Here is a 26,148-nt window from a genome sequence, read left to right on the forward strand (position 1 = left end):
CAATAAATTACTGGAAGTTTTCAAGTTAAACAAAAGGCAAAAAATTTGTGAAAGGTTAATATTTGCAACTGAGAATCCTTGGGAAACTTTTTTTGTGTAGATATTTGTCAGTGCCAAAAATAACAAATTCCATTAGCACAGAGACTTTAGTGCCACACAAATATTCCAATATACTTGACAGGAAACATTACCAAATGAAAAAAAAAGCTGTTGTCTAATCACATGAGGGTAGAGTAGGGTGAATAAGCAATAACTATGAAAGGAATTGATTTTAAGGAATTTATTAAAGTAGATATTTTTTAACTTTTAATGTTACAACATGGCAGAAAGCCCTTCTGGACATGCCCAGTTACACCCAATTATCCTATCAAGCACGTCCATTTTTGGAGGGTGGGAGGAAACTGGAGCACCTCGAGAAAACCTACACAGGTCATGGGGAAAACGTACAAACTCCTTACAGACAGCGCCGGATTCGAACCGGGGTCACTGGAGCTGTAATAGCATCACGATAACCGCTACAATAACTGTGCCACTTCTCGCATTGATTAAAAGTTAAAGCTTTTACTTTGGATGATTTAAAAAGAACTTTCTCACAATAATTTTGGAGAAGAAAATTGGAAAATCAAATGTCAATAGAGACTACTTACTTTTCCTCTAATTGGCTGTCTCAGAGCTCTTTCCATGGCAGTTGCCCAGCAGAACATGTAAACACAGCCCACAGCAACACTAAATTAAACTCCAAGTACGCTCAGGTTCTGCGCTTAAAAGTCTGTGTGCACCTGCTACATCTGTTCAGCCAAATGGAGCATTTTCCCCAGGGGGAGAAATGGGTTTGAACAATTTATATTCTATCTGTTGTAATTCCAAATTATGGCACAAGCATGCCTTTCACCCATCCTAAATAAAACAAGCGTGAGACTGCCATAATTTTTGTTAACTGAACTATTTCTTTATAGAAAACCTTGTGCTGAGATAGATAGCATTATTAGCATTTGACCCTTGTTCCAAATAGAGAGGAGTGTTTGGATTGTCATCATTTTTGGGCTTGTGTTGTAATGGAGGGCATTTCATTTCAAACAATTTTAACAAGATCATCTAAGTCATCGCCCTTATCTCAACTGTTCCCACCTCTCCTCCCTAATTCATCACATTTTCTCTGTTCCTCTTCTCAATGGGCTTGGTCTTATTTGGATTCATCCACCTCCTTTTCTCTAGAAGTACACATTGCTCAGTTTTTAGCCCAGAACGCAGACCACAGGGGTCATGTGGTGACCATGGATGGAAGCTGAGACCACCAAGCCAGAGGAGGCGACGTGATGTCAACCATTCAGTGTCTTCAAAGGGTCTTTCCTTTCTTTACATTTCACTCCTCTCTCTTTTTTTGCAAGATGACACCAGATTGTGCCAACATTTAGCTGGCATTGGTGAGGCCAAATTTGGAGTATTGTGAACAGTTTTGGTCACCTTTGACTGCAGAGAAGATGTACTAGGATGTTGCCCAGGCTTCAGGAATTGAGTTATGTGGAAAGGTTACACAGATTAGGACTTTATTCCCTGGAGTGTAGAAGAATGAGGGGAGATTTGATAGAGGTTTACAAAATTATAATGCGCTTAGATAGAATAAATTCAAGTAGGCTTTTTCCACTTAGATTAGGTGAGATACAAACCAGAGGGCAAGGTTAAGAGTGAAAGGGGAAAAGTTTAGGGGAACTTTAGTGGGACTTCTTCACTCAGAGTAGTGGGGGTGTGGAATGAGCTGCCAGCCAAAGTGGTGAATGCGGGATCAATTTTAACATTTAAAGGGGAATTTGGACAGGTACATGGATGGGAAAGATAATGGAATTAGGAAGATTAATAGTTTGGTACAAATTGGAAGGCACCACATCCGCTGGCCCCATATACTCACCACTACTTGAGTGAAGAAGATCACCTAATGGCTACCTTAAACGTCTGCCTGTATTTATTCTGTCTATGAAACACACAAAGATCAGCGTGTACAGAACGGTTGTCATACCCACGCTCCTGTTCGGTTCTGAATCATGGGTCCTCTACCGGCATCATCTACGGCTCTTAGAACGCTTCCATCAGCGCTGTCTCCGCTCCATCCTCAACATTCATTGGAATGACTTCATCACCAACATCAAAGTACTCGAGCTGGCAGAATCCGCAAGCATCGAATCCACGCTGTTGAAGACCCAACTGCGCTGGGTGGGTCACGTCTCCAGAATGGAGGACCATCGCCTTCCCAAGATCGTGTTATATGGCGAGCTCTCCACTGGCCACCGAGATAGAGGTGCACCAAAGAAGAGGTACAAGGACTGCCTAAAGAAATCTCTTGGTGCCTCCCACATTGACCCCCGCCAGTGGGCTGATATCACCTCCAACTGTGCATCTTGGCGCCTCACAGTTCGGCGGGCAGCAACCTCCTTTGAAGAAGACCGCAGAGCCCACCTCACTGACAAAAGACAAAGGAGGAAAAACCCAACACCCAACCCCAACCAACCAATTTTCCCTTGCAACCGCTGCCACCATGCCTGCCTGTCCCGCATCGGACTTGTCAGTCACCAACGAGCCTGCAGCAGACGTGGACATACCCCTTCATAAATCTTTGTCCGCGAAGCCAAGCCAAGGAACACCTCTATCAAATCTCCCTTCATTGTCTGAGGTTGCAGGGAACATAGTCCTGATCTAATCAACCTTTCCCTGTAACTCAGCTCCTCAAGTCCCCACAAAATGACAAAAATCAATAAATAAAGCCTTTAAAAAATACCTGAATAAAACCTTGCAGTCAATGGTACAGAAATGATTCCACAAGTAAAAGTATTTCACATATCTGTCTATTTGCATTTTACTCTTCCCTAGTGGAAGAATTTGTCCTGCCCTTAACTGCAATGAAAAACTGGAGCACAGGATGACTAGGAATTTTCTTACTTTGTCGTCATGCCAGATGTTTTCAGCAAAATAATTTTTGTGAGGAATTTCATCCCTATTGTATTAAAATGCCAACTTTATAATCAGAGGAAGTTTGTGTCCAATGGAACTTAATTTACTAAGAACACTGCGCCAGCGGATGGGACAGCCTGCAGGTGAGGAATAAAGAAAGAGTTGCCATTATTCAGGGAATAAAATGTTCAACGGTGTCCGGCCAACAGAGAACTAATATTTTTGCCTGGCCCAAAGTAAATGTTCAGGGTTTTTTTTAATAACATAACCAACGATAAAAGTGATTACTGTGAAAATACTATCACACACATGTCAAACTCTGGCCCGTGGGCCAAATTTGGCCCGCGATATAATTATATTTGGCCCGCAAAATCATTTCAAAAATGTATTAGAGGTGGCCCGCCCTGCAGCGAGAGCTGATGCTGTTTTTTGGTAATGTCACCCCCACCATCCTCCCCCTTCATTGCACATCCTTCCCCATTGTAACACGAGAAAGTGTAACATGAGAAGTCTGTCGATGTCATCAGCCGGCAAGCCGGTTGGAAGGCTCCCCGCACAACCAGTAACTTCTCCCAACTGTCGAGCAGTGCGGCGGATGGGCGAGCGCCTGTGATTTCCTGTCGGCGCGACGGGCATGGCAGGCTGCGCACGGCCCCCGGGCAGCGCGAGCCCCGCGCGACTGGCACCAGACGGCCCTTCCACGGCACGAGCGCACTTCTCCCGGTCGCCACGGCCTTCAGCGCTTGCACCCGCACGGACCCCAGGGACGGCTGGTTCGGCCCTGCACGTGAAGAGAGAGATGGTGGCTGTCCGCAAAGGCTGATCGGCAGCGCGCTGGGCCTGAGTGGGTGGGTAAGCAGGGGTGGGCAGAGGGTGTAGGTGAGGAGTAATGGGCAGGGGAAGTTATGGTGGTGTGAGGGGCAGTTAGAGGGAGGGATGAGTAGAAGGAGGGGTGGATAGGGAAGAGGTAAAAGGGGAGGGGCAGGGCGAGTAGGGGAGGGGTGATTAGAGGGTGAGAGACGGGTAGAGGGAGGAACAGGTTGAGGGGAGAGGCAGTAGAGGGGCGAGGCAGTAGAGGGGCGTGTATAGGATGGGGTGAGTAGAGGCAGAGCGAGTGGAGTGAGGGGTGAGTAGAGGTTGGGTAAAAGACTGGTCAGGTAGAGGGATGGTGGGTCGAGGCTGAATAGAGGCCTAGAGCCTGAGGAGTGAGCAGGAAATGCTGAGTCTGATGCAGGCCAAAATGGACACAGCCTGTGAATGCTGACTACATCTCCACAGGGACCAAATACGTTTCCCTCAGGTCAAGCAAAGAGTGAACTTGAGCTACCTACTCCTGACCTGTAACATTATCCTCCTAAAGTTATATCCTAAAGTTTAACATTATATATGTTGAAAGAAGAGAAAACATGCAGATGTTGTTGAAAATTTTCAATAAATATTTAGTTCGGCCCTCAACTTAGTCCAAGTTTTTAATTTTGGCCCTCCGTGAATTTGAGTTTGACACCCCTGTACTATCATTTACTTTTGATTTATTTTTTGTGTGTGCTGGAGTTGCTCAGATACAATATTTGTTTCATCAAAGCACCATGCCCTTCTAGGTTTTGATGCTGTTCCTGGTTTTCCTGCTAAAGGAACATCTTTGTATGTTATGATTGACCATTAACTTTAAACTTTAGCCTTCAAGCTTGCAGCACTCCATGGTACAAAAGTCGTTTTAAACAGCTCTGTCATTGAAGAAGCTAAGCATAAAAAAAATATTGTTGGCTCTCTCATAAGCTGAGTTACATAGGTCAAGATAGTCTTAGCTTCTGCAAAAATAAGTTGACCTCAGTCAGATTAGGATACTGTGGAGGTAAAACTCAAGCTCAAGTTTATTTGTCATCTGATTGTATCAGTGCAGCTGATGAAATAGCATTTTCCAGTCCACTGTGCAGGACAGAACAAAACACACGTACAGACACAACACACCTACAGGCAAACAAATACAGTTAGGCGCTAAATACTGTATGCTGAAGAGAAAACAAGGGGGCTAGCCCCTGAAACAAGCAGGAGCTGAAGATGTCTGCAATCGAGGCCAAGCAGAGCATCACCAGCACCTGGTGGTGTCCATGAATGAAACTTCAAGCAGTTATTGCATGCAAGGGATATGCAACAAAGTACTGAACACGGGACTATGTATAAAAATATGGGTCAAACCAAAATGTCTACAAATAACCTTGAATAAAATCTGGAATGTGCATTTTACTTACGTGTGAATTGTTTGATTACAAATGTGAAATGGTGGGGCACAGGGGCAATTTTTTTTAAAAAAGCATCTTTCTCCCAAACATAATGGAGGGGATTATATGTACATATATTAAAATAAATATTCTTAATAAATAGTGTCACGGAGAGTTGTTTTTAGCAGACATTCAGCAGTCCCACTGCCCGTTGGAAGAAACCGTTTCTTAGCCCTGTTCTCGGCTCTGATACTTTTGTATCTCTTTCCCAATGGGAGTAGGTGGAAGATACTAGGGTAGGCGACCTCCCTGATGTGTGCAAAAAGCAGGCTACCTTGAAGAAGGCCTCAGGCCAAAATCATTGGTTATACCCTGTATATTTATGGACGTTGTGGGGCCTGCAGCATTTCTATGTTTTTGCTTGTGCACGCTGGAGCGTCCGCGAGGAAAGTCAGGTGCGCATAACTTTACGGATGATAATTCACAACCAGCATTGACTGGAAGTTAAAAAAAGTGATGTATACATTACAATAAAACGGGTACACTTAAAACCAACAACACTGTTCTACAATGAACTGTGAAAAAATAATGATGTTATAACATAAGTGCAGTCCCATTCAGTGCTGTGATTCAGTGTTCAATAAAATCACAGCTTTGTTAAAAAAAAAGCTCTTGTTGAGCTTACTGATGGGCGATCGAAGGCTACTGTGGTATCTGCCCCTAGGGAGAAGAGTGAATACTCCGTGTTGTATCTTTAATAATGTTCTCGTCCTCTCAGACATCGTTAACTATAGATGTTTTCGAAAGTAGGCAATTGGATTCCAATAACCGTGTACCCTGCAACCTTGTGCAATACAATTCCTGCGCCATACCAAAATACCATATGTTAGCACGGTCTCAATTCTTCATCTTTAGAAATCCAATGGTATCCTGGGACAGAGCATGTTTCCTGATAGCTGAGAGCAAACTTCACCCACTATAACTTCTTTAAATTCTTTGAGATGAAGCTGAAAGAATTTTCGCCAGGATTAGCCTGGGAATGGTGTGGAAGAAGATTTCATTGTTTCTTTTAACTGATGAGAAAAGCTAAACCACTGAGATAAAACCCACACGGTCACAGGAATTACGTGCCAACTCCATGCAGACAGCTGTGATGTCGCAGGCCGAGTTAACAACCCTCTGGAGATTTTTCTTGTCCTGTGTGTTGGTACCTCCATACCAGTGATACCACCAGCCAGAATTCTCTCCACAGTCCACCTGTAGAAGTTTTCGAGAGTCTTCAGTGTCCTACTCCTGACAAAGTACTGCGGCTGGCAAGCCTTCTTCGTGATTACATCCATATTTTGTTGTCAACATAGTTACTTCTCAATGCTCACAAAGTACAAGGGTTCCTTTTGTTGAAAATCAAAATACAACAGATGCTGTAAATCTGAAATGAAAAAATAAACATTCAGCAGGCCCAAGAGAACCTGTGGAAAGGGAAACAGAGTTGGCATTTCAGGTCCAAGAAGTGACAAAGAGTCATTGTTTCTTTTTCTACGAATGCTGCCTGAACTGCCAAGTGTTTCTTGCATTTCTCATTTGTATTTCAGCCCCTCACTGACAGGTAACAGAAGGGCTCTAGACTCTGGTCCTTCCCCATAGTGATTGTGCAATGGGTGCACCAGGCCTCAATGCACCCCTCAGCACGTACTCCTGCAGCCTGGAATGTGCCAGACTGCAGAATTCCCTCACTGACATCTCACTGTGCTCAAGGACCAACAAAGTTCAGACAGATCAAAGAGCATCTTTCAATAACTTTCCAGCAATTATAGATGTGTGTTCAGCACTAGGATCAGCCCATAAATCAGGGAGTCCTCCATCACACTGCTGCCAGGGATGAACTGCAACAAGGACCCTTGCATCCTTCTCCACACTGTTCACATGAATTAAGAAAAAAGTGTGCAGTTCTTGGTCAGTATTCCCTATGCCATAGGTTCTCTGTGATTAGTAAGGGATTGCTTAAGGTGGGATGTGAGTGGAAAGGAAAAGTTTGAAAACCACTTTTAATCAACTCTAAATGACTCATTATGTGCACAGTTTCATAACTCCAAAGGAAATGGCCAACGACAATTTTTCTCAAGCAAATTATTTCAGTAACAATTGGGTCTAGAGCAGTGAATCTCAACCCACTCACATCCCACCTTAAGCAATCCCTTACTAATCCCACAGAGCACTGATGGCACAGGATTACTTAAAGTGGTTTGTGAGTGGAAAGAAAAAGGTCAAAAGCCACTAAACCTTCCCTACCTCACACCTATAACCCTTTATTTTTCTTGCATCCACATATCTGTCTAAGAATTGTGTCTAAGAATCCCTTTGCTTGCCTTTATGGCAGGAAAAAGTCGAAGTACATTTTTTAGTATTATTACATGACAATGAAGGAACATTAAAATATCCCCAATGTACCAGCCTCCACTGCCACCCTGGCAATGCATTCCAGGTACCCACTATTCTCTGCAAAAAAAAAAGCTTACCTCAGACTTCTCCCCTAAACTTTCGTTCCTTTACCTCATACTGATATCCTCGAGAGAGAGAGGCTCAGGGATAGAGTTCCAAAATTCTTGTCAGCTGAAAGCAAAGCTACGAGTGGTGGAAATGATGAAGGGGGCCATCAGAAAACAAATATATTGGTCAGTGATAGGGCTGGAGGAGTTACAGGGATACAGTAAGCAAGGCCAAGGAGAAATTTGAAATAGGACACAAGGATAATGGTTGAATTAGATGAAAATTAAGACATGACCAACAGAATTTTTGATTTCCTCAGATCCATGGAGGGTGGAAGGAGTGGGGTGCATTTATCAAGCCTAAAAGTAAAAAAAGGTATGCACTGATTTAAATTACTGACATTCAGTATACGTAAAACTTCAACTTTAAAAAAATTTAGACATACAGCACAGTAACAGACCCTCCTGGCCCACAGGCCCACAATTACACACAATTAACCTGCAACCAGACACCTAATAGACTGAATAAGCATAAGATTGTCTGATTTCAGAAGCTAAGCTGGCTCAGGTCTGGTCAGTACTTGGAGGAGAGACCACAAGGTGCTGTAGGTTTCTGTGAGGGGCAAAGTGGTGACTCTCTGTCTGCCTTAAGGTAGACAAAAGTCAAAGAATCCCATGCATGTTTGATTCTAAATGTAGTATTACATGACAATAATGGAACCTTTGCCTTTACCCCCAGTACATTTTGAAAAGTGGGAGGAATCCAGTGCATCTGGAGGAAACCACGCAGATATGGGGAGAAAGTATAAACTCCTTTCAGACAGAACATGGATTGCTGGCGCTGTAACAGCGTGTGCTAACCGCTATGTTAACTGTGCCCCCCTCCCCCCACCCACGCTAACCGTTCCATCCCTTTTCACAGAATTTCTGAACCAAACCTTTGGGCAATTTTACTTAAAAGATGTTTACGTCTTCCTGAAAGTTAAGGAATCCTAGTCCAAGTAGCATGTAATATTGGATAAAAACCAAGATGCCTTTCAAGTAAATCCAATCTTTTCTGCCCAGTTATTATTTAGGTAGAAAATTGTGAAGATTTTGCGACTTGTTTACAGTAGTCGGCATGGTGTTGCTTCTGTAAGTATATGGCATCAGCAAACCACCGTGCATTTTGAGAATTATGCAGAGAACAAAAAGAATTCAATTGCCCTTTGATGGAATTGCACAATGAAGAAAATGGAACTTGGCAATCATGGGGTCAATTTTAAAGATCACAGTTGAATGACTTGGCTAAAATTTCAAAGGAACATTATAACATATGCTTTCCTAAGTGAAATGGGATGAGACTCACATTTGTGACGCATCACGCGAATGGGCTGGAGATATACATCACGGTATTATTCTGAGCTATATGATGCAAGGCATTCAACCTAGATAACACTTGATTGAGTTCACTGATCTCAGCTCATCAGGTATTAAAATTAACATTAACCTTAATGTTAAGTCAAATGTCAATGCCATTGAACAATGAAAGAAGAGAGCAGTTGTTCAACCAAGACCTTCACACAAAATAAATGCTTAGCATTGACAATTTCTACCCTCAGTGTCTTCTACAAAGCTGTCATGCGTGAGAGCATACAAAATTATGAACAAGACCACAAGATAAAGAGGCAAAAGTAGGCTATTCAGACTATCAAATCACTGCCATTCCATCATGAGCTGATTCATTTTCAACTCAGCCCCACTCCCCTGCCTTCACCCCATAACCTTTGATACACTGACTATTCAGATGCCTATTAATCCCTGCCTTAAATACACCTGATGACTTGTTCTCCACAGCTGCTTTTAAACGCCAAGGAGTACACTCCAAATATTCCTCATATGTTAATCCTTTCATTCCAGCAATCATTCTTGTGAATGTTGTCTGAACCCTCTCCAATGACAGGACATCTTTTCAGAAATAAGGAGCCCAAAACAAGTGAAGCTTTAACAGAACCTTATAAAGCCTCATCTTCACATCCCTGCTATTCCTTGAGATGAATGCCAACATTGTATTTGCCTTCTTCACCACCAACGTAACTTAGAGGTTAACCTTAGGGTATTCTGCATGAGGATTCCCAAGTCCTTTTTCACTTTGAACTTTGAATTTTCTCCCCATTCAAATAATAGTTGGCTTTTTATTCCAACAAAAGTGCCCAACCATGCACTTTCCAACAGTGTATTTCACCTGGCCATTTCTTTCCCGTTCTCCTAATCTGTCCAAGTCTCTCTGCAGCCTCTCCATTTCCTCCTCCCTACCTGTCCCTCCACCTATTTTTGGCCACAAAGGCATTTATTCTCCAATCCAAATCATTAACATGCCACACAAAAGCCTTTTTATTTGTTCTGCTGTCAGTTACAATAGCAGGTCAGTCAGTGGAAAGAAAAATAGAGTGATATTTCATGCCCAAGACCCTTTGAATCTAAAATGTTCATTCTGTTTCTCTTTCTACTCATGCTGTCTGGGTTGCTAACTAAGTATTTCCAACATTTTATTGAAGATTTCCCACATTCAAATTTAAATGTTAAATTTAAATTTAGACATGCAGCATGTTAATGGGCCCATGAGCCCATGCCGCCCAATTACACCCAATTAACCTCCAACCCCTGTACGTTTTGAACAGTGGGAAGAAACCCAAGCCCCCGGAAGAAACCCACGCAGACATGGGGAGAACGTACAAACTCCCCAGAGGATTCGAACCCTGGTTCCAAGCACTGCTCCTACAGAAGAAAATTATTTTCATTGAGCAGTATTATTAGAATATGAAATGGCTGACTCTATACTATGAGCAATGACTCATCGATGCACATGGAAGGAAACTGAGACATTTTTGTAAAGAATCAGTAGTTAATGGGGAAACGGGAGGGAATGAGTCAGTTCTAATTGGAATACATTCTTCTTTGGAATCATAGATCAAAAACGCAAGTGCATGATTTGGCTTCACAGATGCTTCTAAAATTGTGTGAGTGAAGTGTTTTGAAACATTTGCTGTATTAAGCCATGACATGAAGGTAAACATTGTTTGACTTCGGGATGAAAAAAGTCCACGTGATATTATTGCATAAAATAGGTTAGAAAAGTACAAGCATTATTTACTCCTTATCTTGTTTTCAGTATGACTTTCCCTAACTCTGAATTTTATATATCAGCTTTCTGCCTCTATCAGCAAGGCACACAATCTCCATTTACTGTTAATTGTTATGTTGAATCACAAAATGACAGCTCTAAATTTTCCAGGCTGATATCCTCAGTTAAGATTTGAGGTAACTGCTCCAACCTTTAGAGGCCAGATTCAGGCAGCTGTAAAACAAAGCAAGCTGGCAGGAACAGTTGCCTGCACACCCGCAGCCCATCCTACACCGAAACAAAATAGCCACATGGTGACACGGTCTCTCAGCTCCAAATCACCTGGTCGATTATCCTGCTTATTGGCAGGCCATTGTAAATTGTCCCGGTTTTAAATTTTAAATGTAGACATAGAGCATGGTACCAGGCCCTTTTGACCCATGAGCCCGTGCTGCTCAATCACACCCAACTGACCTACAAACCACAGTATGTTTTTGAACAGTGGGTGGAAACCAGAGGACTCAGAAAAAACCCACACAGACATGGGGAGAATGTACAAACTCATTACAGACATCGTGGGAATCGAACCCCATTCCTGATCGTTGGCGTTGCACTAACCCGCTACATTAATCATGCCACCATTTTGTGCGTGAGCAGGTCAAATCTGGGAAGGGATGACAAGAATGTGTAGAGAATCAAAGGGATTCATTTAGGAACGAGTGTAAATGGGTGTTTGATGGTCGGCACAAACTCGATGGAATGAAGGGACTGTTTCTGTGCTGTATCATTTCATTACACATCAAGGTAGCAGAATAAAATAACCACTCAGCCAGGAAATTAACTACTGCAAAGGACACTGGGAGTACTGTCATTGTCTGCTTATTTGATGCAAATAAGATTTAGTTTGGCAAAACCAAACATTTTCCAAATAATCTGTCATCTTTGTGCAAATTTTGATTCAATGTTATTCTTACACTGAAAGGTCGAATTGTTTATCTGTGGCCAATAGTCGCAAGAGGAAATAATTGAGGGAAGATATATATGGGAGAAGGGAAGGGAAAGTTATGAATGAGCATTTACGAGAGGGGTTTGAGAAGACAACACTCATCATCCTGGGCTGACTGGGCCAATGACCTGCTACTGTGCAATGTACATAGCTCTCTTGATGTAGATTCATTAACTTGGCGTGCACCATTAGGGTTACTTTGGTGAGTAACTGCTGTGTAACTCTGACAAGTATTAGATGCTGTACTTTAGTAAGTCAAGCCAGGGTAGGATTTAGATGGAGCTCTGGAACGGGTTGTAGAACAGAGATCCTCAGAAAACAAAGGGAATCCCATGTGTAATTCCTTGAAAAAGACAACTCAGGTGGACAAGGTAGTAAAGAAGTTAGTTAGGTAGTTGGCATGCTTGCCTTCATTAGTCATGGTATTGAGTACAAAAGCTAGAACCTTGTGTAGAGCTCGTCGAAAGAATCAAAGACTTGTTGATCCAAACCAAGGCTTTTATTAGCAAAAGACAGGAGCTCGTCACAGGTGGCTGACCAGTCTGGAATGATCCGACCTGGCTAGGAACACAACCCTTTAAGGCCCAGACAGTAGGCGTGGCTAAGCGCTCAGCCAATCGCTGTAAGCACAGTCTAGGTACTGTAACGCTATACACTATATACATTGGTGATAGATCTGTACTATCACACCTTGTGATTTAGCTGTACAATTAAGAGATTATCACACAAAAGGCATGTCCTGTGCACAGATGTACCCTACCAAAATCCAAGGAAAATAAATCAATTGTCCGTTGCATATCTGATTGGGTCACTGGGCAAGTCTTTCTTTAAAAAGGGCTAAAACTTCTACAAAGCTTATTATTTCACTCTCAGCACACCTAAATCACGTTAATGGTCAATAAAGCATTTTCTGAAGTGTAGTAATTGTGGTTCTGTAACAAATGTGGCTACTGATCTACGCACAAGAAGCTCCCACATACAGCAATGTGATAATGACCAGATAATCTGTTTCAGCATTTATAGCAATGTTAAGTGAGGAATAAATATTGACCAGGATGTTGCAGAAAGGTCCACAGCTATTTTTTTTTTCTGAAAATGTTATTTGACATCTTTTTCCATACATAGCCAAATGCAAAATAGATTAGTCAAATATTATGATCAAATCCATTGTACATGATGGTATAAAACCCCAACCCCCTTCCCCCTAAACAAACCCCCAAGAAAGAAAAGAAAATAAGAAAAGGCATAGAAAAGAAAGATAAAGTAGGAAAACAAGAATAGAAGCCTGGTGCCAAAGGGCACCCCTCACCACATGGTCCTATCATTTATATCTTTTGATACTCCCAAGGACGTTAATGTGGTTCGAAGCTTAGAGAAAACATTTATGTTAATTCTCTCAATTTGTAAATGTGGGCTTCAAATTTTCAAAAATACATCCTATTTATTTCTCAGATTATAAGTGATCTCTTCCAGAGGAACACAGGTATGCATCTCTGCATTCCATCCTTTCATACCTAGATGAGTATCCAATTTCCATGTCACTGCTATACATTTTCTTGCTCCTCCCAAGGCAGACTTTACAAATTTTCCAGACATTGCGCTGTGTTTTAATTTAATTCCTGTAACCTGTTCTTAAAAAAATTGCCAAATTTAACTAAAAGGGTCTCACTTTAGGGCAGGACCAAGTAGAATGTAAATAAGGGGCTATCTCCTGGCCACATCTGATACATCTGATTTCAATCTATTTTATTACTGGGGTGTGAGATGTAATTGATGTAAACAATTATATTGAGCTAATCTATATCTAACATTTATAGTATTTGTCACGCTATCTCAGATAGTAGATCTGACACAGATCTGACCAATTTTGTTCATCAATGTTAATATTTACATTCATCTCCCATTGCTGCCTGCACTTATGTATCCACTGTTTGAGAGTCCCCTTCTGCAATAAAATGTACATGGATGAGATAAATTTCTTTATATATTTATCAACATTTCCACATTTCAGTAATAACATTGTTGGACCCATTTTATCTCTTAAATAAGCCCATAATTGTCAATAATTTTAAAAAAACATATTATTTCACATCCCATATTTATTTTTTTAATTGTTCAAATGACATTAAATTCCTTCCTTCGTAACAATCTTCTATATATTCAATTTCTTTCCGAGACCAGGTCCACTGCTATTAATGAAATACATTCCTCCACTTCAACAATGGTTGGTGATCAAAACTTGAACCTGATAAAGAAACCATAGAAAGACAACAACTCCTGTTTTTTTTGGCCTTGTTTTCTCTTTCCATTGTATTTTGATTAATATGATTTTTTATAAAATTTAGACATACAGCACAGTAACAGGCCCTAGCAGACTGCGAGCACATACCATGTAAATACCCCAATTAAACTATAACCTCTGAATGTTTCTGGAGGGTGGGAGGAAACCAGAGCACCACGCAGACAAGGGGAGAACGAACACAGTCCTTACTGACAGCACTGGATTCATACCCAGTTTACTGGCACTTAATCTTTGGCTTGGCTTCGCAGACAAAGATTTATGGAGGGGGTAAAAAGTCCACGTCAGCTGCAGGCTCGTTTGTGGCTGACAAGTCCGATGCGGGACAGGTAGACACGATTGCAGCGGTTGCAGGGGAAAATTGGTTGGTTGGGGTTGGGTGTTGGGTTTTTCCTCCTTTGCCTTTTGTCAGTGAGGTGGGCTCTGCGGTCTTCTTCAAAGGAGGTTGCTGCCCGCCAAACTGTGAGGCGCCAAGATGCACGGTTTGAGGCGTTATCAGCCCACTGGCGGTGGTCAATGTGGCAGGCACCAAGAGATTTCTTTAGGCAGTCCTTGTACCTTTTCTTTGGTGCACCTCTGTCACGGTGGCCAGTGGAGAGCTCGCCATATAACACGATCTTGGGAAGGCGATGGTCCTCCATTCTGGAGACGTGACCCATCCAGCGCAGCTGGATCTTCAGCAGCGTGGACTCAATGCTGTCGACCTCTGCCATCTCGAGTACTTCGACGTTAGGGGTGTAAGCGCTCCAATGGATGTTGAGGATGGAGCGGAGACAACGCTGGTGGAAGCGTTCTAGGAGCCGTAGGTGGTGCCGGTAGAGGACCCATGATTCGGAGCCGAACAGGAGTGTGGGTATGACAACGGCTCTGTATACGCTTATCTTTGTGAGGTTTTTCAGTTGGTTGTTTTTCCAGACTCTTTTGTGTAGTCTTCCAAAGGCACTATTTGCCTTGGCGAGTCTGTTGTCTATCTCATTGTCGATCCTTGCATCTGATGAAATGGTGCAGCCGAGATAGGTAAACTGGTTGACCGTTTTGAGTTTTGTGTGCCCGATGGAGATGTGGGGGGGCTGGTAGTCATGGTGGGGAGCTGGCTGATGGAGGACATTGCACTAAACCACTATGCTAACCAGTTCTATTTGGTTTTACATTTGAGAAGATACAGTTGCAGTCACCACTGGGAAGTATATTTCTGCTGTGATCATTTTGGTGAATATGAACATTGCACAATGTACAAATGCATCAAAATTCTCAGCAGAACAGGTAATTGTAAAAGAAAATTATAATCTTAAATTAATTGAATTAGTAGATAGAGAATAAATATTCACAGTAAACTTAGAGCCAAAAAAATGACTTGTGGCAATGCAGACTGTCCTTTTCTACTGATGGAGCAGTCTATGATTTGTGAAACAAGGGAATGGGGATTCGAGAGTTTGATGGCTGGTGGAAATAAACTGTTCCTGAACCTATAGATGTTGGGCCTGAAGGTATCAGTAAGAAGAGGTTGTGTCCAGGGTGATGAGCTCCGTTTTGATGTCTGCTGCCTTCTTGAGGGAGCACCTCGTACAGATGTCTCGAATGGAACATTGTTGACATCATCCTTTGCCTGCTTTCATCCTTGAACGTGTCTGAAGCAATGGTGACAATGTGCTGGATATTATGAATACAGTTTTCATGATTACCATTCAGGCTTAAGATATTCATCTGGAAGTATTGTGTGACCTGCAGTAAATATTTTATAGGAGCCTTAAATTGTGCCACCTGACATATGCGTGTTCCTAAATAGTGCCAGCTGGCGCATGCACGGTGAGGGGGAAGTACTTACACTGAAATTACTCCCCTCCCCTCCCAAAACTTACTTACACATTTTGTTAAAACAAAATTTATGGCAGTGGCTGGCAGTTGGTGGCATGTGGGATCAGTGGCCGTCCTCGTTACCCACAATCCCCCACGCATCTGGAATCACTCTGTGTTTCCCTGGCGCACACAGTGGCAGAGCAGTTCCAGCTACATAGGAGATTATGGGTAAGCAAGATGGCCATAGCTCCCGCATTGTGCCGTTGCGCGAGCTGCTGATTTTAGCCAATTATCACCTTTAATGGAGGTAATTAACACAGACTATCAGTGTGATTTCTCATAGCCACTGGCACTGCACAAATTACAACACACCCAGAGACTGTTAATAACCCCGATTAGAAGTGATAATTGGCTACAATCGCTAACATTAAATTTATGATCTTAGCCACTGCACAAAGATGAAAATGAAATGTTTCTCATAACTCATAGTACATAAACGTGTGGGCTCTTGAGATTACTGGACCCGTAGCATTTACTACTCTCGCTACTACTTTAATCTGGCCCTTTGGTCGGCATTTTTGGTGTAGGCCGCCACTGCTCCACTGGCCCTGCCTCCCTCAGCTCCAGACACTGCTGAGTTGAAAGTATTGCTGTATTCACCTAGTACACCTTCTCCATAAAAAGGCAAGTTCAACTTTTTTCTTTTCGTTGAGCTATCTTCAAGGCGGTGTTACACCATAAAACTGACAGCTTTCCTCTGACTTCGAGGCAGAGTTACACCATAAAACTGACAGCTTTCCTGTCTTTGAGGCGGCGTTACACCATAAAACTGACAACTTTCCTCCGTCTTCAAGGCAGCGTTACACCATAAAACCAACAGCTTTCCTCTGTCTTTGACGTGCTCCACTTACCTCTGTAAAATGTCCAAAGGAGAAATGGCTGGTAACAACTTACTCCATGTTCCAACCACCTAGAGGCATAGTGTCAGAGGCAGAGCGAAGTCGCTGTGCCTCCTGTGTAAAAGGGTTGCCATTGAAAGCAGCTCTAAATGGGAAGGTAAGATGACTGATGTCACGCTGACAGTCCCGTTGTCCCACTGTGCTGTCACAAAGCAGCTGGTGGAGCTGTTGGGCTGCGCTCACTCACTTCGCTTCCCCGACCCACTCCCTCACACTGCCCCGTAGGTCTTGGACTGAATGGCCAGGTCTCTGCAGGCTCCTGGCGGCACCACCACTTCATTCAGAAGTGAGTGGACGGGGGCTTGCAGATTCCCATGAACTGTGCTGCAGGGCAAAGGGGCTGTCAGGATAAAGCGGGCTGGTGGTATCAGTATGGGGTTGAAGGGGGGAGATGGGGCAAGAGGAAGGGAGAATGGAAGGGGGTGGGGAAGGAGGGAAATGGAGAGGGTGGGAAAAGGAGGAGGAAGGCAGAGACGGGGGTGCTGTCAGGCAGCAGGACTCAGGAAGCGGGGCTCAGGTAGTGGGGTGGGGGGCTGTTGCAGGGGTTAGGGTTGTTGTTGTGCTACACATCCCACCCCCTTTTGCCCTGGGAAGCCAGCACACTATTCTGGGCTACATAAATGGACTGCATGATCCACCTCTTCGGCCCTCAGCATAAAAGGTAAATTCACCTTTTACTTTAAAACTTGAGCAGGCAATAACGCAGCTTTTGTGCGTAAAACTCCCACAGTGGAAGGGAATGAATGAAAATGCTAAATCTGCCTGAGTGAAGCATCATGAGGGAAAAAAACTTCTGTTTACCATGAATGCTCAACCAGAAGCAGGAGTGCAAATCGTGTGCTTACAATTTCAACATGAATCGTGAATGGAGACAATCTCCATATCCTTCTTAACTTTAATTCAACCATAACACCTGATTTGCTTCAGTAACTATTGAAGCCTCCTAATCATTTAGGAAGCAAACGTATTTCAAGCACACCAAAAAAATTTCAAAATTAAATTAAAAAGGCTGCTCAAGAAATCCTGAAAATACATTTAATTATTTAAAAGAGTTAAAGATTATAGAAGCTTAGTGAAAAATAAAATTAAGAGCTAACTATTGCCAAACAGGGATAGTGGTTAAGTTACTGAAAGCGAAGACCATGGGTGAAGGAACATAACACTTAATCTCATCACAGCAGTGAAGAAATTTAAATTCAAGTCATTAAATAGAATTAGTAATGGTGACCGTAAGGTAACAAAATATTGTTTAAAAACCCATCTATTTCAATTCCATATATGACTTCAGATCCCCCAATATTATCAATTCATAACAGGCTTCTGAAATATCTAAGACAATTGGATGGAAAGCAAAATTTGCCCTGTCTGTAATCTTAACATCTTATTAACAAACAAAATACATATACTTGAAGGATTTTCCCAGGAAAAGATCTCAGAATTTTTGATATTCATTGAGAATTGCTGCACCTCAGAAGAAGACCATATGGCCCTTATGTTCCAGCTCCCTGCTCGTCGAGCTCTCTATAGTTTTTCCCTGGAATGTGCCAATATACTCAGTCTATTATCCATCTTATTCTAGTTTGAAAGAACAGATTCCTGATGAGCAGGAAATAACTTTCTGAAAAAAATCTCTCATCTCAATACACAAAGCTTGGCAAATTTCAACTGATGCATGCAGACCGGCTGCATCATGGTTTCATATGGGGACACCAATAGCCCTGAGTGTAAGCCCTGCAAAAGGTAGTGGACACAGCCCAGAACATCACATGCAAAATCTTCCCCACCTTCGAGAACATCTCCAGGGAACACTGTCGCCAGAGAGCAGCAGGATCCACATCACCCAGCGCACGCTCTGTTCTTGTTGCTACCATCAGGGAAGAGGTCTAGGTGCCACAAGACTCACACCACCAGGTTCAGGAACATCTGCTCCCCCTCCACCATCAGACTCCTCAACAACAAACTTAATCATTTATGGACCCGCACTTTTGCACTTTATTGATTTTTTTCTGTCTGTATTGCACAGTCAGTTTGTTCATATTTATTTATTTATTTACATGTGTACACTGTGTACAGTTTATTTTTCACCACCAATCAGTGGTAATTCTGCCGCGCCCACAGGAAGAAAAATCTCAGGGTTGTATCTGCTATCACGAACGTACTCTGACAATAAATCTGAAGCGAAAGGATAAGAAATGTGGATTGGGGTGGAGGAGTTTCTCCACAACAAACACATCATCTCTCACCTGGAATGTGGGCATCCAACAGAGGAAAATGTGGAGCTGCCACAATTTTGAAGCTAGAAGAACAACTTTCAATAACAGATGAGAACTGTAAAATAAATGTCCCTGCACCTCTGTCCCTGATGTTCATAAACTTACACCTTCAGTCTGGAATCCATGGCAATAAAATGAAAGAGATCCTTGGTGACTAATTAGTACATTTGAAACAACTTCATACATCCATTATTTTAAGAAAGTAATGGGGCTATTTAAAAATAATGCACAGGGGAATTTCAAATGGCCCAGGTCAAAAACCTTTATAGAAGCTGGGAAAAGAGTTTAAAAAGATGACAGGGGGAGAAACAACACAAGTAGTAATGATGACATAGTATTAATTATAGCAACACAATGTGCATGGACATCTCAATCACGTTATTAGGAGGATGGTGTTCCGGAAAATTCACAGAGGCAGTGGGGAGATAGAATTGAGAATCATCTTTGGGGCGCTGTGTGGTACCAGGCTTGAGTAATTCCAACAAAGGCGTGTAGTGGTAGAGGATTGTCAGTGCTGGTGAGGGCTAGAATGATGGGAGAAAGGTCTCCATGCAGAAGAGGGTGTGGAGGCAGAGTTTTGCACAAGTTGAAATTTGAGAGGAGAAGTAAGATCAACCTGGATAAACAGAAAGTTAGGTTTTCATTGGAAATACAGTGGAAGCTAGTATGTTATTGGGAATGGAGCAAAGGCAGGCAAATGGAATTAGATCTCTGATCAACAAAGAGCCCATTGAATGGGAGAGTAGTGGTGGATTGGAGCAGGTGATGCTTGCTTGAAAGGCTCAGTGGCCTTTTGTTTCGTGCTCTGTCCCTACAACAGGTCCAGAGGTTTGTGAGATAATCTTCCAGAGGATGTAGTGAGCTTGGAGGCTGGACAGAATACAAAGGCAACAAACTCCGTTTGCAATTTCACAAAATGGATGTACAACTATACAAACTTACTTCAATTACCAGAGTTTTAACCAAAAATTAATGGAAGGCCAATTCAAATAATTTTGGAATGTATAAAGGCAGATTATTTTCAGTGGTATGCAATCTTCAGATTTTCTTTCCCCTTTCAAACCTACCTGGGGATGACTGAGCCACACAGAGTGAAAAATATGTTTGCAGAAAATAGCCACACAAGTGAAATAGTCAAGGATGCCTGAATGTGGGCTAAATGTAACCCCTCAAGGACTCAATGCATTCTGCAGGGGTGAAAATTACCAGATCAGGATTAACTCGGTCTCAGATATGATTTGCACTGCAAAACTATCACATCATCCATTTTCTCAGTGTAGCCCTACTTGCAAAATAAACTCAGTAAAGTATCGTTCAGGAATTTGTATGATGGGGCTGGAGCTCTTCTAATCAATCCTGCTATTATTAGACTTGTAATAACCTTGGCTCAGCGATTCAAAAAGCTGTTTTGCAATTATGTTAACATGCTGCACAACACAAGTAGTAAGATTGCAAGAAGGCTTACATGAAATGAGTAAATTTAAACTGTTAACCAGGAACATGACCCATTCCCAGCACTGACCCTGGTTTCTTCCATTTATGTCATGTTAAGATGATGTAGTCGGCAACCTCTTCAAGTTTCCATGACATAAATGTGACAGATGCAGTAAGAAATGCAAAGATTGCTAAACTTTTAATCATTAGCTGGTCATTCTCAATGTAACAAATCAGCCCTACTAATGCAGAGATGAAAGGTCCAGCTTACTTTGTCTTGTCTATTTGCCTTGGGTAGCAGTCAAGCTGTGAGAATTTTCAGTTAATGTTTATCAGCAGTTTCTTTCCACAGCACCACTTCACACACAATGTCAGCGCCAAACAAAAAGCAAAAATGTGCATTCTTCCACACAAACCAGTCATGGGGCCAGGAAAGTACTCAGTGTTGAAGGACGTGAGTGAATGATGTAAATTAGTGCAATCTTCTACCAGCCAATCCTCAGGCAGACGGAAATAGCACTCATCAATAGCTTGCATCTATAGAATTAATCAAAATCCTTAGAGCAAAAAAAAGTCTACAGGTGCTGAAAATCTTAAACAAAGACAGAAAGTGCTGGAAACCCACAGCAGGTAAGGCCTAATGTGCTGGTTGTTTTCCAGCCTGTATTGTTTTTGTTTCAAAATTCCTAAATGTTTGCTCAATCAACCACAAAGAGAAGACCCCATCCAATAATGTTTCAAAAGAAATTGGAGATGGATATGTGAAGGGGAAACTTTCATGAGGGGTGGGGGCTGAGGGGGAAAAAGCAAGGGACTAGGGATAATTAGATAACTCTTTCAAAAACCAACACAGGCACAATGGGCCTCCTTCTGTGCTGAACCACTCCATGAAACTGTGGACATCTCCTAATGAGTACCTCTCAAGGAAAAAGCTCGTTTTAATGGTGAGGCCAGGCTTGATAATGGGGAGAGGGGGAAGGGCAGTCTAGGAAGTTAAAATGAACTCATTCCTGAAGAATCAAAGACAGCAAATTAAAAGAGAGAATATGGCATTGATATTATTGCGAAGTAGTATCAATTTGGCAGATATAAATGAAAAGTTGGAGGCAAACAATTCAAAAATATTTAATGTGGGAATGCTGGAAGATTGAAAGGACTTGTTATATCCAGATGCAGAATATATTGCAGGGATGAATGGATGTAATTTATCTCAGTCCAATCTCACTCCTGCTCTTGTTAAAGGCAAAATGAGCACACATGCATGTACATGTATGCACACACACACTTTACATGGGGATAAAATTCAGAAATTGGAGGTCCATAGGGACTTGGGAGTCCCAGTGTAGAATTGCTAGTATAAGGAAGGCGCCATTAGTGTAGAGGTTAGCGTAACACTATTACAGTACAAGTGACTTGAGTTTGCATCCACCCTGTCTGTCTGCTCCAGTTTCCTCCATCATTCCAAAGACGTAGGTTGATAGGTCACAGAGGAGTAAATGGGTGGGGCAGGCTCTTGGGCCAGAAGGGCCTGTTTCCTTGTTATATCTGTAATTTAAATGAACTTGCAGATTGAGTCAATTGAAAAGAAGGCAGATGAATGGTGGTAAACAGGAAAATGTGCAAATGCTGTAGAAACTCAAGTCACACAAAATCATGAGAAGTAATGGAGAGGAACAGGAGAAAACCTTTTTCACAGAATGTCATTAGTGCCCGGATTGTGGTGGAAACAGATGCAATTTTAAACAATTTTTAAAAGGCTTCTAAATCATCACACAAACATTTAGGAGATCGATTAGATGCAAGTTTGATTTGGACGTCATATTTGGCACAGACACACAGCTGAAGTGACTGTTCCTGTGATGTTCTGTGGACTACATTCCAATAAAACTATTAAATGCTTGGTGGACCTAAATCTGTGTGTGTGTGTGTGTGTGTGTGTGTGTGTGTGTGTGTGTGTGTTGGGGTGGGTGTGTGTGTGTGTGTTGGGGTGGGTGGGTGTGTGTTGGGGTGGGTAGGTGTGTGTGTGTGTTTTTGTGTTGGGGTGTGTGTGTGTGTTGGGGTGGGTGTGTATGTGTGTTGGGGTGGGTGTGTGTTGGGGTGTGTGTGTTGGTGTGTGTGTGTTTGTGTGTTGGGGTGGATGTTTGTGTGTTGGGGTGGATGTTTGTGTGTTGGGGTGGGTGTGTGTGTGTTTGTGTGTTGGGGTGGGTGTGTGTGTGTTTGTGTGTTGGGGTGGATGTTTGTGTGTTGGGGTGGGTGTGTGTGTGTTTGTGTGTTGGGGTGGATGTTTGTGTGTTGGGGTGGGTGTGTGTGTGTTTGTGTGTTGGGGTGGGTGTGTGTGTGTTGGGGTGTGTGTGTGTGTGTGTGTATGTGTTGGGGTGTGTGTGTGTTGGGGTGGGTGTGTGTGTGTTGGGGTGGGTGTGTGTGTGTTGGGGTGGGTGTGTGTGTGTTGGGGTGGGTGCGCGCGCGCGTGTGTGTGTGTATGTGTTGGGGTGGGTGTGTGTGTTGGGGTGTGTGTGTGTTGGGGTAGGTGTGTGTGTGTTGGGGTGGGTGCGTGTGTGTGTGTGTGTGTGTGTGTGTGTATGTGTTGGGGTGGGTGTGTGTTGGGGTGGGTGTGTGTTGGGGTGGGTGTGTGTTGGGGTGGGTGTGTGTTGGGGTGGGTGTGTGTTGGGGTGGGTGTGTGTGTGTGTGTGTGTGTGTGTGTATACAGATTCTATCCAGACCACATGGGAGCCTCTATGCTCAACCACACCCCATAAATAGGCATCTTCTACTCTGTGAGCAACTCATTTGCAATCCTGAAGGACTATCTAACAGGAAGAAGATTCCATGTCACCTGAACCTTCAGGATCAACATTTTGTCATTTTGAATTTGAAGTGCCTGGCACTTGATTTTATTGAGTAAAATTGGGGTATAACATGAATTTTTCATCTGACGGAACCATAGAGGTGCCATATCATCGGAGACCATTGGCCCATTACGTCTCTGCCAGATCCTTGTCGAGCAACCCCATCAGCCCCATTCCCTCATTTATTCCCCAAAGACTTTCTCAAGTGCCCATCCAATTCCCTTCACAATTAAATGCACGTATGAAATGAATAATTCATGCTGTGTCCTCCTGAACTGAAGCTCAACCTTTTTCTCAAATCAATATGACAGAAACTTTCAACAAGTAATTTATGGAAACCTTGTCTTTCCTTCAAAGCATGCCAAGGCTAATCTTCAGATGAAATAATCAAAATGCTTCAACCTCCAGTGTAAACACATGAAAACCTTTCAGGTACCAAAACCTTTATTTGACTGGAGAGATGGCAAGAAAGAAATTCCTTCTCCTAAAGTACCAATTGGCAGTGTTAAGTCCTGCGCATCATGAGAACTAAATACGCTGTGCCTTGCAGTCCAAAGCCTTTTAAACCTATCATATACCATGGAAACAGGAGGCCTCTGTATCTTTGAATGGGGTCAGTAGCTCACCCACACACTCAGTACACAAATCTTATGTCTAGAAAAGCCTCGACCTAGGCATAACTGTTGCATTGTTTCATTCAGAAATTTTAAGTCTGAGCTCAAATAAAAACAAGTCACATTTTTTCTTCCTGCTTATATTTGCTTCCTCTCCAATTGTTCATAGTTAACAAGAGCATTAAATCATAGAAGCAAAGAACAGCAGACATTATTTCTTCAAGCAATAAATTAATGCTTCAAATATAGTGCTAGTTTGTATTAACCTTGGGTTCTTAAAATTTTTTTACAGCACGGTAACAGTCCCTTCGGCCATGAGCCCATGCCTGCCCAATTACACCCAATTAATTCCAGTAAGTTTTGAACAGCGGGAGGAAACCAGAGCACCCAGGGGAAACCCACACAGACACGGGGAGAACGTACAAACTGTTTACAGATAGTGTGGGAGTTGAACCCTAGACCCGGTCGGTGCTGGCGCCTGCTAACTGTGCCACCTTGTATTAAAAACATAAAATAAAAACAAGTAGTCAAGGCTTTTGAGTACTTTTGAGATATCCCTCTAATAATTAAATTACAGGACTAGTAGTCCAAAGACTAGTTGTTCAAATCCAATCATGGAGAATTTAAATTCCATTAATTAAATAAATTTGGTATTAAAAAGCCGTGTGAATGGGGATGTTATAAAGTCTATTATTTATGTAATGGCAGTGGAATAATCCATTTGCCTGTCACTTCCAATTCCCTTGCGATTGACCCATAAATTGAAAAACAATACCACCTTTAATTTTGAGCCAAATCACTTTGTCATTTGTGGACCCAGGAGCACCCAGCAAACCGTGTGCTAATATCCTTTCATGAAGAAAATCGAGTCTGGTAAACCAACAGCAATGTGACCAAGCAGTGCTCTCAGATGAAGCGCCATTCAGCATGCCAACCAATTCCAATGATCTCTACATCCTAGTCAAATAAAAAGAAATAAACTGAACAAAATATGGCATGAATGAAGATCAGAGCAACAACAAGGGAAAATTGGGAACTAGTTGGATGCAGAACAAGTAAAAACACATCGAAATGCTGGAGGGTCGTAGCCAGAATCTATAGAGGATAAAGATACATTGCCGACCTTTCAGGACCTCAATCCTTCATCAGGTGTAAGCAGCATATTTGCATATCATCTACCTGACTCGCTTCCACCCCAGAGTCCCAGACAGGCCCTCAGCACACCTTTCTCATGCTGACGACCCGGATTCACGCAAACCCGTGCGTGTCCACAAAGTTCAGTGCTCCCTCGCGGGATCCATCCATCCAGTTGTATTGAATTGGACTCATTTATTTATTTATTTTCCCCCTCTTTTTTTTAACCTGTTGTTTGAGTTTCCAGTTGATTGAATGCTGGATTCTACTGTAACGTTTTCTGCTTTATTACATGACAATAAAAGAATCTTGAATCTTGATAAAAAGGTGAAATTATTGTGTAACCTCTGTCTTACCACCTCTTGCACCCCCCCCCCCCCCCCCACCAACTTCTTTCCTCCAATATGTGTAATTCTACTTGGTATTTTCTTCTTGGTAAAGATTTTTGACTCAAAGTACCCATGGATGCTGACTAACCTGTTGAGTTCCTCCAATAATTCTTTGATGGTCTGGATTCCAGCATTTGGTGCTTTCGTGTTTCTTTGGTGTTCAGCTTCCACCCTTCCACCATTAGACTGCTCAACAATAAAATCAGTCAGGGATCATTTAAGACCTCTTACTTTTGCACTTTATTGATTTTTTATCTCTCTGTACCGCACAGTCAGTTTGTTTACATTTCTTTATATCAGTGTCAGAATTTATTGTCATGAACAAGTCATGTTTTGCAGGAGCGTCATAGTGTAAACATTCATATTATAACCATCTTACAACATTACTATTAAAAAAAATGATAGTGCTTGAAAAGTCGGGCAGTGTCTGTGGTTCATTGATTAATCAGGAATCTGATGGCAGTGGGGAAGAAGCTGTCCTTGTGCCACTGAGTGCTCGTCTTCAGGCTCCTTTACCTTTTTGTTTACATGTGTACAGTATTTTTTTTGCACCATCAATAATGAAAACACCCTTTGTGCTGAACTGTAGAGTAAACCAAACATAGACACCAATGGGTGGGTGGATGTGGAAGGAACACATATCTAT

At 42.4% G+C, this 26,148-nt stretch overlaps 2 long non-coding RNA genes across 17 annotated transcripts in view; one reads left to right on the top strand and one right to left on the bottom strand.

Annotated features, from left to right (window-relative positions):
* The window catches only part of LOC138758795 (uncharacterized), a 135,620-nt gene that overhangs the window by 61,226 nt on the left and 48,246 nt on the right, over positions 1–26,148 (bottom strand). For 2 of the 15 annotated variants that reach the window (XR_011354462.1, XR_011354455.1), the window contains exon 1: positions 16,765–16,892. The exons of 11 other annotated variants lie outside the window; for them this stretch is intronic. This is a non-coding gene — a long non-coding RNA (uncharacterized lncRNA). Of the gene's footprint in view, positions 1–16,764; positions 16,893–20,790; positions 20,931–26,148 lie in introns of those variants that run through there. 2 more of the 15 variants (XR_011354457.1, XR_011354466.1) reach the window with 2 other exon arrangements.
* LOC138758797 (uncharacterized) overlaps positions 11,871–26,148 on the top strand; it is a 140,479-nt gene continuing 126,201 nt past the window's right edge. Inside the window, exon 1 of one of the 2 annotated variants that reach the window (XR_011354470.1) lies at positions 11,871–11,959. This is a non-coding gene — a long non-coding RNA (uncharacterized lncRNA). Of the gene's footprint in view, positions 11,960–20,895; positions 21,150–26,148 lie in introns of those variants that run through there. The other variant, XR_011354469.1, reaches the window with a different exon arrangement.

The sequence above is a fragment of the Narcine bancroftii genome, chromosome 3 (assembly GCF_036971445.1).
Source record: "Narcine bancroftii isolate sNarBan1 chromosome 3, sNarBan1.hap1, whole genome shotgun sequence".
Taxonomy (NCBI): Eukaryota; Metazoa; Chordata; class Chondrichthyes; order Torpediniformes; family Narcinidae; genus Narcine; species Narcine bancroftii.